Below are 17,120 nucleotides of genomic sequence, written 5' to 3' on the forward strand. Positions count from 1 at the left end.
AAAAATCTTATTTACTTTAGTTTGAAAAACTTATTTTTAATTTTATTTTTCAAAAATAAGAAATGGATGTTTTAGCCTTAGACTAGACTCAAACCCCTAGAAAGCATGATCCTATAGATCTAGGTGGACATCTCACAAAACACATTAGGTAACTTGCTTGTGTTTGTGAAACATAGAACGGGGTGAGATGTATAAGATTTTAGTTTAAGTACAAAGATGCTTAAGTCAGTGTATCGAACCTTACTTAGACTTTAAACAAATATTGATCAAGTTAAGTGTCCCTATGTCCAAACGATTATTGGGATGATACACTTAAACTTCGCTAACTGGGTCAAGCTACTACTTTCTAGTAGTTAGCTAAAACTCAAGTTGGACATGTGCACCAAGGAAATTTTTTTTTGTCTAAGTATATTTGGGATTCAAACCCTTAAGGGATATTTTTGATTATGTCAAAGGGGGAGAGTTAAAAGAGTTTTTTCAAGCTCAATAATTTTTTTTAAAAAAAAGAACTTGAAATATTTTTTTAACTTGAAATATTCTCAAAATAAGAAATATCAAGTTCAGGGGGAGTGAATTAAAATTTTAAAAATCTATTTAAAAAGTATTAATTCAGGGGGAGACCTGATTAAGGGGGAATTGAACACTTCATGCATATTTTACTTTTTCTTATCTTAACTTATTGTTTTAAGTTACTTAAATTATTTTAACTTAACTTGAAACCTTAAGTTGTCATAATCAAAAAGGAGGAGATTGTTGGTGTAGGGAGCATCAGACGATCGAACCTTAGTTTTGATAATGACACTAGGTTAAAGTTAAGTGTGTTGTTGAGCTAACTATGTTAATCCAAGTGTGCAGGGAGCACAGGTTTGAGCAAAATCTTGATCTGGAGGATCAGGCTAAAGACTTGGCAGAGTCAAAGTACCAGGTGAAGTCTGGGCTGGTCAGGAGGATCGAGTCACAACAAGAAGTCTGGGATGGTCAGGAGGACTGACTCGCAGTAGAAGTTTGGGCTGATCTAGAGGATCGAGTCGCAGTAGAAGTCTGGGCTGATCAGGAGGTCCGAGCCGCAGCACAAATCCTGGGGGCTGAGGACAGAGCCGAGCAAAAGTCCAACAAGTCAGGAGGACTCAGTTGCCAAAAGGTAAATTCTCCTAAGAGGAGTGGCTCAAGACGCATTCCCAAGGAGAACAGTAGGCGTCGGTCTAACCCAGAGTCTCACTGGAGACCTGAAGTTAAGACCCAGAGACAGTTCTAGGAACTGACTCTAGAAATGGTTAAATTTGCATGTTATTTTGGCTAACATCTTTTTTGCAGGGATGGAAAAACTGAACAACGCAGACTCCGAGCAAAACTGCCCAGACTTTGCTGTTGGAGTCGACTTGAGTGAAGATTCGAGTCGACTTGAGCCTGGTCAGCAAGCTTTGGAAGTCAGCGCAGTTCAGAATTCCACCACACGAGACTAGAGTCGACTGGAGATGATACAGGGGTCGACTCAGAGCATCAAATCTTATCAGAAGACTCCACATCAGACTAGTGTCGACTTGAGATGCCACTCGAGTCGACTTGATCAGCGAATAACGCAGCAGCGAAGGAAAAGCTATCGGGAAGGCTTCACGTCAGACTAGAGTCGACTTGAGCCGAAGCTCGAGTCGACCTGAGTACGTAGTCGCAGTGGAGAAACAGGATCGAAGCTTAGCTAGAGTCGACTCGAATGTCTATCTAAGTCGACTTAAAGGCAGTATAAAAGAAAGGCTCGACCAGCAGCCAGTACAACTATTTCCAGCGATTCCTCCATGCACTTTGTTGAGACGGCGGCGCTCTAAGCATTCCCGTGCAAACCTAGAGCCACCGCTACGCCGAATTCGCAAGGAAAAGAAGATCAAGCAAGATTCGGCTAGTTCTTTTCGGTAACAAGTATTTAATTTGTCAATCTTTATTATTGTTATCAAACTTGTGATTTTTGTAATCGTTTGACTTGTGTTCATGAGGAACAAGTTTATTTAGTGGATTGTCCGCAGTAAACGGTCAAAGACCGTGGGCCTTGGAGTAGCAGCCTTGGGCTGTGAACCAAGTAACTGATTGTGTCTGTGCTTTTCTTTTACATTACTTTTGCATAATTGCTTTCGCATAATCTCTCACTTCCGCAAGTTTATTCTCGTAAGTCAAAAATCGGTTGAAAAGCGAAATGCGCTATTCATCCCCCCTCTAGCGCGTTCTTTCGATCCTACAAACTCTAGACAAGTAGGAAGTTCTAGAGGTGTAAACTCTAGTCAAGTATAGGAAGTCCTAATAGATTAGGTAACACAAGATGTTGGGAAACAATAAAAGTCCTACATTGGAAATACATGGAAAAGATCATGGGTTTATAAGATGGAACATATCTCCATTGGCTTGAGGCCTTTTGGGTTGAACCCAAGAACAAAACCATGAGGGCTTAGGCCCAAAGTGGATAATATCATACCATTGTGGAGATATTCTGATTCTATCTGTACTAATGATTGGTATCAGAGCCATGGTCTGTGTAGAGCCATGTGGGACCCTCAAAAAAAGCGAAAGAGGTAGGGGGGCTCCCAGTGATCCTTTGGTTTATAAGATGGAACATATCTCCATTGGCTTGAGGCTTTTTGGGTTGAACCCAAGAACAAAATCATGAGGGCTTAGGCCCAAAGTGGACAATATCATACCATTGTGAAGATATTCTGATTCCATTTGTACTAATACAAGATACCTGGAAGTTGTTTAGACTAATCTGTTTGTAATCGAGAAATTTGCTCTCTGGGAGATCAAAAATGATTTTCAATCGACCGGGCATCCAACCAACCGAAAGGCAATTCAAGTGACCTGACAAAGCGATAATAACACAACTTGGATTCCAATCAACTAAACTATAGTTCTAGTTGACTAAATGATCTAGTTGAGTTTAGGTTAAATGGTGATGTGGCAAATTAGATGATTAGATAAGTGGAGTTTATCCATGATAAGTCGACCAAAAGTATTTTCAAGAAACCCAAAAAACCCAATCAACATAAATGTGGAGCGTATCTAGATGTAGAAATTGACAATGCATCAATAATCTTTCATACATTCTCAATCTACTATGCTATTATTGCTTGTGTTCATCCTAGGAGAGCATTGTTGCATTCAGGGTCTAAAATATGCAAACCAAAGCAATCTAGTGTAATTTTTCTTCTACAAAGTTAATAAGTTTATTTTTTTACATTTCAATTATTATTATTGCTCTTGCATTGTTTGTAAGAACAGAACTGTAAAAGATTTTTTCACCTTCAAAAAGTGTTTGACAAGGAGAAAAATAGTGGACTCACACTAAGATATAGGTCTTAGAATAGGAATTTGAGGTTCGAGCCATGTATAAAAACTTGGATGTTGCTATTGTGTTTATTTTGATTTTACTTTTATATTTTCTGTTGCATACTATAACAAGTTGTAGATAAGCACAATTGACAAAACAAAGTTAAGAGCTATTCACTCCCCTCCTTTAGCCTCACCAACAATCGAAAACCTCCTGCCCCAAAAGCCTCACTTTTAGGAGTTCACATGACCTGAGGTCATGCCTCTAGGTTTTCAACCATTTTCCCAAAAGCCACAATTTCAAGAATTCACATGCTCAAAGGTCTTCAACTATTTTCCCAAAAGCCTACCTTCCAAGACTTGCCATGCCCAAAGACCTCACCTCATGCTTTCAACCATTTGTCCAAAAACTTGCTCCTAAGACTTCACATTCCCAAAGGCTAAGGCCTCATGTCAATGTCTTTAACCGTTTTCAAAACGATGCAGTTCCAAGACTTCATATGCCCCAAGGCTTCATCTCTATGTGTTCAACCATTAAAGTGTCTCATGCCATCCTTTACCAATGTCTTACATACAATTTGTCAAGTTCCTACAAATTTGATGCACACAAATCTATAATATAGACACACCTAACTTAATTTTTTTTGTCAAACATATCAAAATATTCTAATCAAATTCAAAAACTTAAGACATGGTTGCATTAATAATTTTATAAGTAATTGAAAGTGAACATTATAAAACATGAAAACACTTAGCTAAGAAAGAAATTAAAACATTAAGTCTTAAGGAATTTGATAGTATTGTCAGTTAAAAGAGGTAGGTATGCTCCATTATGATCAAAATTAGATGATCAAAGGTGTTCGAATCCTGTGACATCATACTTATGTGCAACATTAACCATTGGGATAATTCTCCGTTGGTTGCATCAACCCCTATAGGTACTAACTATTGCTAAGGACGAAGTCCTCCGTAATTTACCCCTTCCAAGTAGTGGAGGGCCACCCTGGAGGAGGTCGCCAAGGTGACAATTTCATCTTTTACTACTAACATTAACTGTTGGGATTGTATAGATTATCCGATGCATTTCAGTAAAAGATCCAACATGGTAAAATTGGTTTTACTTGCAACATCATAAGTCTTTGATCCTACATTCCATAATTCATTCAACTCGGCAATCAGAGGTTGTAAGAAGATATCTATCTTCTCTTTTGGGTTCGTTGGACCTGGAATAAGTACAGTCAGAAACATAAATTCGTCTTTCATGCATATCCATGGCGGTAAATTATAAGGTGTTAATATAATTGGCCAAGATGAATATTGTTGTCCTAACTGACCAAATGGTTGAAATCCATTTGCAGAAAGTCTCAATCTAACATTACGTGGTTCCATCACAAATGTAGGAAATATTGTATCAAGATATTTCATTGCAGGGGAATCACAAGGATGACACATTATACCTCCTTCGTGCATATGTTGATGATGTCATCTCATGTGGGAAGCTGTGGCAGCAGATGCATACAAGTGTTGAAGTCTAACAGTTAAGGAAAAATAATACATAACCTTCCATGTAATATTTTTCTTTTTCTTCCCTGTAATGCGACTACGATGTTTGTAGCGAGGGTGACTACAAATTTTGCATTCAATCAATTCACTGTCTTCATTCCAATATATCATGTAATTGTTTACACAACAATCGATCTTCTCTACGGGTTTTCTAAACCACTTACCAATTTCTTTATACTGTAGAAACTATCAGTCATTTGGTGATCAGTAAGAAGCAACTCTGACATCAATTGACAAATGTCATCGTAACATCGTTCAGAGAAATGATGTTCAGCCTTGATGTTCAATAATCTTGCAATAGATAATTTGCTGAAGTGCCTTTAACATGTATTGGTAGTTCATCTACATTAGATATATCAACTGCATTAATTGTGTCATAAATCATTGATTGCATCATATGATCATTAGCGACGTTTTCCTCTAAAACAGTTGTGCCAGATGAAGAAGCACTCGAAGTTCCAATTCCTTGAGAAACATAAGACTCCTCGTGACAGTACTAATTGTAGTAGTTTGGAACAAATCTATTTTTACAGATATGCACTTTCACATTATCCTCATCACGGAAAGCTTTATTTCGACATTTGCAATGATTGCACAGACAACGTAACTCTGCACCATTCATGCATTCTGGATGACTCTTAGCAAAGTTCACAAACTCTTCAACTCCAGCATAAAATTCAGCTCGGATAAATCCATCATCTAATCTATTGTACATCCAAGCTTTATTCATATATATTGTAACCTTATGCAAAAATAAATTTTTATTTAATAAAAATAATATATTAAATTTAACGCACACATAAATTAAATTACATTTTATACGCTTAACCTTTATACTATTAATTATAAACCATTATATATGATGACAAGATTCATTATTATTTCTTTACACATCACTAGGTTTAGCATGAGGTGAGCATGCACAATTCAATTTGCATACATGTGGTCTTTATCCATCCTCTTGTTTGTATAATCATGTCCAAGACGAGGAATATGATTACATATGTTTTACCATGTTCATTAGCACAGTTAATCTACTTATCTAATTAATTTAGTCATTATTAATAAATTAAAATCACTACTATTTACTTAATGAATTAAACTCATTATTTACTTATAAACATATTTAAACATCCCATGATTATTTACTTACGAGTGAAAATAATTCGCAATCAATAATTATAAATCCTATACTGAACAAGTAAATTTTAATCTGATTCAAGATTAATATAAGCCCTAAACCATCACAAGCAAATTCGTCTACAACAAATTTATTCAACACCAAATTTAATCAACACCAAATTTATACCACACACAAACACCTTACACTGCTAACAAGATTCATTGTTCCTATTTTGCAAGAGGAATTTTAATTTTAGGTTAGTGATTCGCTTGTCGAATCAATAGGTCACGAACTAAGAGCAAGGTCCCGAACTACATAAAATTTATTGTGTTGATTCATTTTTCATTGTGTATACAATATTGACACATGCTAACAAGCTTCATTGTTCCTATTTTGCAAGAGGAATTTTAATTTTAGGTTAGTGCCTATTCAACCCTCCCCTTCTCCCCTTTAATCCGTCAAAGCCATCATCATAATCATCCTATGCAAATGTGGTTTTATTAGGTGACAAGGAGATCTAGGATCGAAATGTCACGCCTTCTGCCTATCTTTTTCCTCATGTTCACAAGGCTAGGGCAAGTTAATCTAGCATTGATAGCCATCTATATTGATTGATAAATCAAGGTTGTGAAAATTGTGGGTTTTAGTGCTATCCTTTAAGCATCAAAATGTAGTTACCAACTGAGGTGAGAAATTGTTCATCGCAAAACTAAGGTAACCGGAGGGGTTACCTTAACCGAAGGGGGAGCCGGAGCTGAGAACGACGAGCGAGCAGTCGGAGTCGGAGCTGGAGCTGAGAACGACGAGCGAGCAACCGGAGCCGGAGTTGAGAACGGCGGGAAGAGAAGGCCGGAGCTGGAGCTGAGAACGGCGGGAAGAGAAGGCCCGACCGGGAGCCGGAGCCGAGAACCGCGGGGGAGAGAAGGCCGAGCGACCGGGGACCGGAGCTGGAGCTGAGAACGGCGGGAAGAGAAGGCCCGACCGGGAGCCGGAGCCGAGAACCGCGGGGGAGAGAAGGCCGAGCGACCGGGGACTGGAGCTGGAGCTGAGAACGGCGGGGCGAGCGATCGAGAGAGAAGAAAGGAGAGAAAGCGCATGGGGAGAAGAAAAGGATCGAGAAGAAAATCTAAATTCACGATTTTAACGACGGAATAGTAACGACGTTTTTAATCCATCGCTATTTAGTGACGGAATTTAAATTCCGTCTCTAATCCGTCACTAAATAGTGACGGATTAAAAACACCGTTGCTAATCCGACGGAATTAGCGACGGAGAAAAACTCCATCGCTAATTAACGATGAAATTAAATATCCATAGTAGATTTCACCATTAGCGACGCAATTTAAAGTCTGTCGTTAATTCTAGCGATGAAAAAATAATCCGACGCTAATTCGAGATTTTCCTGTAGTGCAAAGACGTGTGTGAAAATGGTAATTATTCTATTAAACTATTTTTATTTATTTTTTATCATTGAAATGGTATGAATAATAGATAAAAATTAATGACTTATAAAATATTTAAGGTGAAAATATCTTGAAATTATCCAATGAGAAACTAATAATGACGTTACAAAAAGAAAAAAAAATATCATTCCTTTTCTTTAGGCAATCTGTGGCACATTGAGAATTAACTTGAGATAGAATAAAAATCAACAAACACAGAGTTGCCAAGCAATGCGTTTAAATTTATAATCAACTCCCGTTTGATTTCCTAAATGAATATTGGTTAACTAAAACTTTTGGATTTTGATCGATTAGTGGTTTGTTGGCCAACTACATTTTAGTCTCGGAAAAGTTCAAAGTAATTATTGGACAACTATGTTGAGGATTTGGTCTGCTAAGACTAAAGCTAATAATAATTGGTGATTAGTTTAAAAATCAATTTCTATGAAGATAAAAGTTATGTCTTAGCTTTGGAAGACTAGTCTATATATTTGGTAGACTACAATTCTAAAGGGCAGAATATTAGAAATGAATTTTTTAAATAAACCATTGATTTTTTTTAAAAAAAATCCAGAAATTATAAAAAGAACTTGAGAGTTCAATATGTTTAAACCTTATTATTTATGAAAATGTAAATTTTTTTGATAAATTTTGATTTAAAAATTTAAGTTATCAATAAAATAGTCAATGGTATTAAATAATTTTATCATCTCCTAAGAGCGATCAACCTAATATATAAATATAAGAAAAATAAATTTCAATAATATTATATTTTAAAATATATCTTATAATTAGACACCCAAATCAAAGGCTATCCTTTTAGAAATGTCAACGGCTGTCTTTTTCGATTTTTCAATGCATATGGTGTAAATTAAATAATAAATAATTAGAATTTTGACAAGGTACTTTTTTTTTTTGTTTTGACAAGTAAATTAAATTGACTCCAAGCCTTAATCTCCTCAGTTTGCCACAAGGTCCTTTCCTTTCCAACGACTATTGTTACCAATACTCAATCCACTTAAATTTCAATAAACTCAAGCATGGTCACTATGTTGGAGCTTTTCTATTGCTAGTCTAACGATTCTTTTGGATCGGGATGACAATGTTTTAAGGGAGATGGTTTAATTAATTTGTACATACAAGCTTTCAAATAGAGATTACAGCTATCCTGTTAACATTGTGATGAGTGATTTTGGTGAAAAAGTAAATGTTGATGACGGATTAAAAAGATAGATATGCTTGCTAATGTTGATGAAGATAAATAACTACCTAAATAATTTGCACATATCAATTGCTAATAAAATGATGTAATTTGGTTCAAAATCTTTGTTTTTACTTCATAACCTATAACTCGTTAGTGACTCACTTCTAAAAGTTAACTATTTTTCTCTTTCACAATTAACTTCTAGAGGTAGATAAACTTTTTACAACAAGTTTCGCAATAGGAGCGAAGAGGAAGACTAAAAGGATTGATAAAAAAGATTAAATAGACCTTTAAATGTTCAATTTGATCTTCCTTGTATAGCCTTCAGCCTCTTCTAACTTAATATTCTACTGCTCTATCATCATCAATCGATTATTTTCTTATTCACTTCCATTTGTAATTTGTCAATGACTATCTAAGTCGATTAGAATTCATAGATTGATCTACTATAACCCTTAAATCATCTGACCATTACAACAATTAGTATGTTAGATCAATGACTACTTTATCAACCAACTGACCACAAATCAATCAACTTTCTAATTGACTTGGCCAAGAATAAAAATAATTTATTTATTAGCTAATTAGTTTAAGTTAATTGGTTAGTCAACTAAACTCACTAGTCAACTAAAATTACCTCTAATCGATTGGAGTCATGATAACGATTATCCTAATGATCAAGTATTTATCTAAGTTAAGATCTACCCTCTCACAAGAGGGTAGATCTCAACTCTCACACCTCACATGAGCTTATCTTCCGCAACTTGAGTTTGCCACCAAGGCCATCTCCAACTAGGTCCTCAAATCCTTAGGATGCACCATGCTCGTAATTTACTCCATGTGTCATCCTTCACTTTTACCCTATGTAGATCACCTTCTTCCTACTACTGTCAACACTATACCACAGTGATCCTTGCCTTATAGTCCCTTGGATGTCCAATACCATCCTTCTTTGATAGACCTCATGTAGGATCGAGAAGCGCTAAAAGAGGAGGGGTGAATAGTGCTCATCGTTAATTCTCATTTTGAAAACTTATTTTCTCATATTCGAAAGTAGCAGCAGAAATACATAAGAATACAAAAGTATAGCAGAGGACAAATTTATTTTTTTATTTAGTTCATAGTCTTTAGTTACTACTCCAAAACCCGCAATCCTTTATAGCTTCAATGTGTTATTCACTATTAGTCTCTTTCTCACAACGAGAAAAAGACTGATCTTTTCAAAACATATTAGGAATGGTAACACGTTTACCATTCCTTACAGAATAAAACATGAAAGATAAAAGGGATCCAGAGATATAAGGGATCCACTAAAAACAATTGTACCGACATAAGGGATCCAGAGATTTGAATAGTGTCAGAGCAGCAGTTGGTCGTAGCATTAGTGTTTTAGAGTAAGGCGAGAGTAGGAGCACTTGGAATTTGATGTCCTGAGGCCTATATCGAGGCTTGTTTTATAGGCCTAGATCGGTCTACTAAATACCCTAATAGGTATACCTATCACCTTGATAATCGGATCTAGATCTAATTCATCGGTGTTTTGATCCCTGGATCGCTCTACCGATCTGGCATCCTCCAAAATCAGCTTCCACCACATCAGCTTGTCAATAATTCTTTCTACCATGTCAGCAAGTCAATGGTTATGCTCGCACCATGTCAGTAGAACTTGGCATTATCCTATGCCATGTCATTAAGCTTGTCATTATCATGTTTCATGTCAGCCACCCAATTCATGTCAGATACCATGTCAGCACACTAGACAACTAAGCTGGCAATTCAGTGATCGATCTATCAAGCTAGCTGATTGGTCTATCGATCCAGTTTGATTTACTGATCTGGCTGATCGGTCTATCGGTCCTACAAAAATAAGTTAATATAGAAATATTGATTTAATAGGTCACGCCCCGGGAGACGACTGTCCGAGAAATTTCGGCAACATCTCCCCTGTAACAATTCACTTTCCCTGAATACCACATAATAAGGCCTACACGGCCGCAGTCCACATATATATATATATATATATATATATATATATATATATAAACTGTAAACCGGAAACTCTATTAAGATGATAAAGTCCACAACCGACAACTACAAACATGTACCACTAAACCAAACACATATATGAAAAAACCCACATGAACTATAACCGGTTCTAACACCAATACCGAAAGGAAAATATAGCAAAAACCGAAAAGAAATAATCGTTGAAGACGACTCGACGAGGGACTAGCAGCACGGCTCTCCAGACAGACCTCAACCTGAAAAGATAAAATCAACGGGGTGAGTTCAATGAACTCAGCGGGTATCAAGTAGACATGTATCACATAGCTAGCAAACAGTAATGGAAATACCGGTAGAAGAATGACTGGAATAAAAATCTGAACTCATGTGTATATATATGCTCACCAGAACATGCTAACGATATAATCATAGGTAACATGATCCCTAACAAATCCATACGATCCCTGTATATACATATCCAACATATGCAGATAACCTGAATGCAACAATATCACCAAAGAATCCCTATATCATGCACAAGTACAAGAACATATACTAGTCACCCCTGCTACCCATCGGATCCTTGCATACCAAAGTGAGGTCGCGTGGGTCCTCAATGATAAATGCCCGTCAGATCCATCACCGAGATGTGAGGTCGCGTGGGAACTATGCCCGTCAGATCCATCACACTCGAATGGTGAGGTCGCGTGGGAACTGAATATGCCCGTCAGATCCATCACCGATAGGTGAGGTCGCGTGGGAACTGAATATGCCCGTCAGATCCATCACCGATAGGTGAGGTCGCGTGGGAACTAAATATGCCCGTCAGATCCATCACCGATAGGTGAGGTCGCGTGGGAACTAAATATGCCCGTCAGATCTAGCACTGGTATGTGAAGTCATATGGGTAGGGGTATAACCGCTGTGCACTCTGACGTCATCGCTAATGCGTGACCGAATGGACAGTATGCTGGCCAGCGCGTTGTAATATAACATGAACTCTAACCCTAGTACATGTAACTACCTACAATCCATCAGGCATACTACACTAGTACTACTGAGGTACCAAGTCCTAGGTCTAGCATGTGCATCAGAAAAGGTGATGTATAACAGGCAAGCAGTAATATATGGAAAGCATCACATGATATACAGTCAAATGAATATCTGGTAAGTAACTAGATCATATGTATCAAACAAGAATCTGTATAACCGGAAAATATCATAACACTGGTAGCTAGAAATCAATACATGTCTAAACATGACATATCTATAAATAGATAAGTCAGAGACAAGATACCCGCCTTTCGATTGTACTCCGTATCCGAAAAGAACTTCAACAATACACCTCGTACGTAGCAGGATCTACCAGTCAAAGTCCTGCCAATTAAACCATACAGCACCCACTAAGTTCATCAGATGACAATTGTAATTCAACTAGATTAATCGTAGTATGTATATCACAATCACCCCTCCCTACTTAGTTAACCTACTACATTAATTCCAATAATCACGATGCAAGAGTCACCCTCATCCACTCCTCCGATCCTACGTATACTACCACTACAACCAAAACATATTTTAACTAAAGAATCTGCATTCCCCTACAATTCAGTCCTTATGCATCCACACCATCCCTTTGATTGATGCTGGCATAACACCTACTACAATGAAGCACACTAAAAGAAGATCTAACTTGTCAGTCACATCAATTTCAACCCACCTTGCATTAGATCAATTACTTTAAATTAATTGCCAGAACATCAAGAAACCGATTATAACCGGATCAATATCACAAAATTAATATGATGGCATCAATAGAATGAACCGACCACAAGCTACCAAACCCACATCTTCTCTAATAAAGGGATATTTGTTCTAACGTGTTATTGCCCTCTACATTATCAGAAATAATTTCATATCATGATAATTCTTCCACCAACCATCAAAAACCTTTTTACCTCAGATCTGTTCTAGCCCCACCTTGATCGACTACCCTATCTCCTTCGATCTGAAAGAAAACTAAAGTGGTACAGAAACACACCCTCCTTCGCTTGAGTCGCTCCACTGCCGAAACCCAAGAAGAACCCCCCGTGATCGCTCTCCGTTCTGCCGAATCACAGCAACCCTCAGAAAATCGAACAGAAAATCCAAAGAAGACCAGGAAGATCCAGCACAACCAACACGGATTTCAGCCCTTACCTCTTCCCCACACGGCGACAAAGTTTCAACGGAGCAGAGGCGGTGGAGGAAAGAGGTGCGGCGGCAGAGGATTGCGGCTAGGGCACAGAGATCTCACCGGCAGCAAGGAGGAAGAGAACTTTAGGGCGTCGGCGGCGAATCGGGCAGCGACTGTGCAGAAGGGAATCGCGGCGGCTTCTTCTCCCGGCGGTGAAGTCGCGGCGTCGGGCGTCGGCTGGAGGCAGGTCGCGGCAGCAGAATGGCAGGGGAAGGCGCCTTGAGGAGAGAACTCGGTGGCTGAAGGTTTGTGGAGGTCGGCGGCGGCACGAACAGGCGAAGCAAGGAGAAAAATCGCGATGAGGAGGAGAAGGTGTCGGCGCTGTAGCTCCTCAACGAATCAGTCTTTTATTCGGTATTACCGGGTTTTAGGTTTAGGATCCAATAAGCCAACCATCCATTAACCATAATTTCTATTACTTAACCTATGATTTGCTGAATTAATTCCATCAACTTTTAACCCTTTTATATAACTTAGGATTTTATTAATTAATCTAATAAATTTTTAGGATTAATTTATTTACGAATAAACCCCAAATTTTCTGGTATTTTATAGCTTACCTTACCAAACCTTAGTCCTCCAGATCCATTTAGGCTTCCTGCTCAACACTTTATCACTTGATCCCCAGTTTTGTCTGATTTGAGTTTTGATCCTCTCTGATCCCATCAAGTCCCTTCTGTCTAGTGTTCCTAATTTGCTAAGACTGTTGGTGTTGAAAGCACCATGCATCGAACCTAAGTTTTGATATTGATAATGTTGGGAATCCTATGCGATAAAATAAAAATTTACAGTTAAAAATAGGATCCTTCAAGCGATCCATGCGAAAAATTCATACAAGTTTAGATCTATGAAATCCTATTTAATAGGATTTATTTTTGATATGTGTCCTTCACTTATCCCGCTCGTCCAAAGGTTGTCGGATATCTAGCACATTCAAGTATCCATGCCTCTAAGCGTATCCACACTAACACTCACTTTTTGGAGAAGACTTTGGTTGTGCTAGCAACCTCTCTTGTAGAGCTCGGCCAAGAAGAAAAGGAGAGAAGAAAAATGAACCATCCATGAGTTTTTGCAAGAAAAACTCTTTTATACTCATGCTATGAATACCAAAGGTTTTTAGACTTTTGATATTCTTTCATCAATGCATGATTAATCCTATTAATCATGCATGATAACTTCCATGCATGATAACTTCCTATTCTTTTATGCATGATTAATCCATATTAATCATGCATAATGAATCAAAATCCATTCATCATCTTGGTTTAATTTGAGCCTAACTTAAATTCAACCAACTTGAGTCTAACTCAAGTCTAAACCATCCAATGAGCTTAATTGTTCCTTTAGTTAAACTAAAATGAACTCATCTCCAAATAGAGTGTTATTTGTGTGTTACCTAATAGGTTCTTGTAACGTTGGCAATGTCTCTAAAACCTATTTTAGAAACATAAGCAATGAGTGACATCTAGCAATGCATCATTGCTACCCAAGTGATAAGAATGTCGAGATCCGACATAACCTTCGTGACTATGATAATGTATGACCATGTCCTTCTATCCTTGATATCTAAATTGATCAATTAGGCATAGACCATGTCATCCTCTTATCAATCTTTATATTTCTTGATCCCCAGTAGACTCACTCAAGCAAATGAGTTCAATATCTCATATTGACTCATTTGAGCATGATCATACATTTCATGGTTCTGCTTTATCAAGAGGTCGCAAGATATCACTCCCGTTATATGGGAGGGATAGATCTCATCTACATCACTCACATCCCTCCGCATAATTTGTTACATACCCAGTGATTGTCTTTATAGTCCATCCTGTTACGGGTGACGTTTGACGATACCAAAGTACATAACTTCTTATGTAGGAAATCGTACGTAGTGACTTCAGGTCTAAAGACTATTCATACCAATAATCACATGAAAAAGTTTATGACACTTATATAATGATCCATGAAACTTTCTCATGGTGGGTTAATTCAGTATATATTCTCTAATGTATACCCATGTATTAACTCGATATCCCATATCCATGACTTATGAGATCAAGTTATCCAGTTGACCCACATGCTAGTCTCAACGCATTAATATCGTCCCTGAATATTAATGCTTGACTAGGAATGATTAAAAGTAGTATTCTCTATATCATCTCACTATCGATATGATGTAGATTAGAACTAGCTACCAAGGACATTATTATACTTAGTTATTTGAAACAAATATAAAGTAAGTATAAAACTAAAAATCATGTCTTTATTAATAATAGAATATGATACAAAAGTCCCTATCACATAATTGGCTCTAGGACTTCTACTAACAGATAAAGGATTAAAATTAAGGTTACTTATGATCTGATGTGCTTCTCAAGTTTGTAGGAGGTCCTAATTGAGACTAGGTAAAAAAGTCCTGGTTCATGGGACTAGGTAAGGAAGTGTTGGTTAGTAGGACTAGGCAAGAAAGTCTTGGCCGTAGGAACTAGGCAAGAAGACTTGGCAGGTCGAGGATATCAAACATAATGCCCTGGAGGTTGAGGATATCAGGCAGGAAGCTTTGGGGGTCAAGGACACCCAGTTGAAGTCTAGACGGGATCGAGGGTCGGAGGTCTAGCAGAAGTCACGAGGGTCAAGATCAAGCTAAGAAAAAGTCTAAATAAGTAGAGTGGACCAAGGTTTGATACCAAGAAAATTCTCCTGAGTGGAGTAGTGAGGGTGCACACTCAAAAAAAGAGAAGTAGGTGTTGGTCTAATTTAAGGTTTCATGGAAGACCGAAAGTTAAGATCAAGTAGTTGGAAAGTTCTCATTCATACTATACTCTTTATATTATGTTTGTGCTAACTCTATAATGTAAGGAAGGCAAAACTAGAAGTTAGTCCGGAACATAGAATTCCAGGTTCCTGGAATGGATCCAGGCATCTAGAAGTGTTTCAGGTGCCTCGAATAGTTCTAAGTGTTTGGATGGGGCAGAACACAACATCAAGCTGAAGTAGCAAACTTTGGTTGGTTGGTATACGTCAACATCTAGGCACCCAGAAGGGATCCAGGCACTTGGATAAAGATAAGTTGTAGCTCAAGAGAAGTCTGATCCACTAGCTTCCACTTCAGTATTCCACCGAAGAATTGGATCGGATAGGTCTTGTTGGAGGTGTTGGGAAGCAGATCCAGGTGCCCAAAATACTCCATAAAAGAAGGCGTTAACCAGTGCTTCAAATAGACTTTCTAACTCCTAAAGTGCCCCGTTACGCTTCCGAGACTCCAACACTCTACTACGCTTAAGCCAAAACTACGCGACACCGATATGTTGCCGCTACGAGCTCAAACGAGCCTAGCCTTGGATAACGTTTAGTTGTTGTCTACTTTACGCTTGCTTCTTTTTGTGCCTAAATATTCTAAGGGTCAATAGGCTTGTTACCGAACCCTTCATTTGTAAAAGAAACAAACCTTCTTCTCTTTTGGGAAGAAGGTTAATAGTGATTGCCCATCGAAGCGGTCTAACTAATTATGGGTTTTGGAGTAGTAGCTCAGTGATCCTTGCCTTGCAGTCCCTTAGATGTCCAATACCATCCTTCTTTGACAGACCTCGAGCCACCAAGCTAACTAACTTGATGATACCAAGTCATGCTCCATGAGCTGCTCCAACACCATCTCAATGTTTTTTATCTCATGATCCCTCAAATGTCCAAGCCATTAAGCATCTAACTTTAGTTGGTCTAAGTAATCATCAATACTCAGACCTTGTGATGAGCGTAGGGTATGCATACATTTTTACTACTTTTATTGCACATTTTATGTATTTTCATGTCGATACTCTATGTTTATCGCATTCTTTATCCATGCACTAGGCATATTTTCTCTATTTCCTAGTTCGGAGGTCTGCTTTCATATTTTTTGCATTTGCAGGATGGAAATCAGCATGAAACGAGGCGAAATGAATGAAGAACAATGCAAACCAAGGAGTCATGCATATTAGGTATGGCCGTGCCTTTCACATAGAATCTCTGCTTCACCTAGCCATGCCGACTAGACATGACCATGCCTTCCACATAGAAGCCCTGCTTTCTCTGGTCGTGCCTACCAAGCATAGCCGTGCCAACGAGGAGTCAACACCGAATTTTTTGACCATTCCATAAGACACGACCATGTCGTTCCACCAAACACGACCGTGTCAGCATAAAATTCACCTGATCTTTGCAGTCGCACTGTGAGACATGGCCATACCTCCCTGATCTTCA

At 38.0% G+C, this 17,120-nt stretch overlaps 1 long non-coding RNA gene across 1 annotated transcript; it reads right to left on the minus strand.

Annotated features, from left to right (window-relative positions):
• Positions 1-10,698: 10,698 nt before the first annotated feature.
• On the minus strand, positions 10,699-13,322 carry LOC141829972 (uncharacterized). The gene is made up of 4 exons (XR_012601909.1): positions 12,845-13,322; positions 12,687-12,751; positions 11,947-12,022; positions 10,699-10,902 (listed from the first exon to the last, which is right to left on the minus strand). It is a non-coding gene; the product is annotated as an uncharacterized LOC141829972 (long non-coding RNA).
• Between the last annotated feature and the right edge of the window lie 3,798 nt (positions 13,323-17,120).

The sequence above is a fragment of the Curcuma longa genome, chromosome 5 (assembly GCF_044706935.1).
Source record: "Curcuma longa cultivar G26 ecotype Majalengka, Jawa Barat chromosome 5, ITB_CL_G26_1.1, whole genome shotgun sequence".
Lineage (NCBI taxonomy): Eukaryota > Viridiplantae > Streptophyta > Magnoliopsida > Zingiberales > Zingiberaceae > Curcuma > Curcuma longa.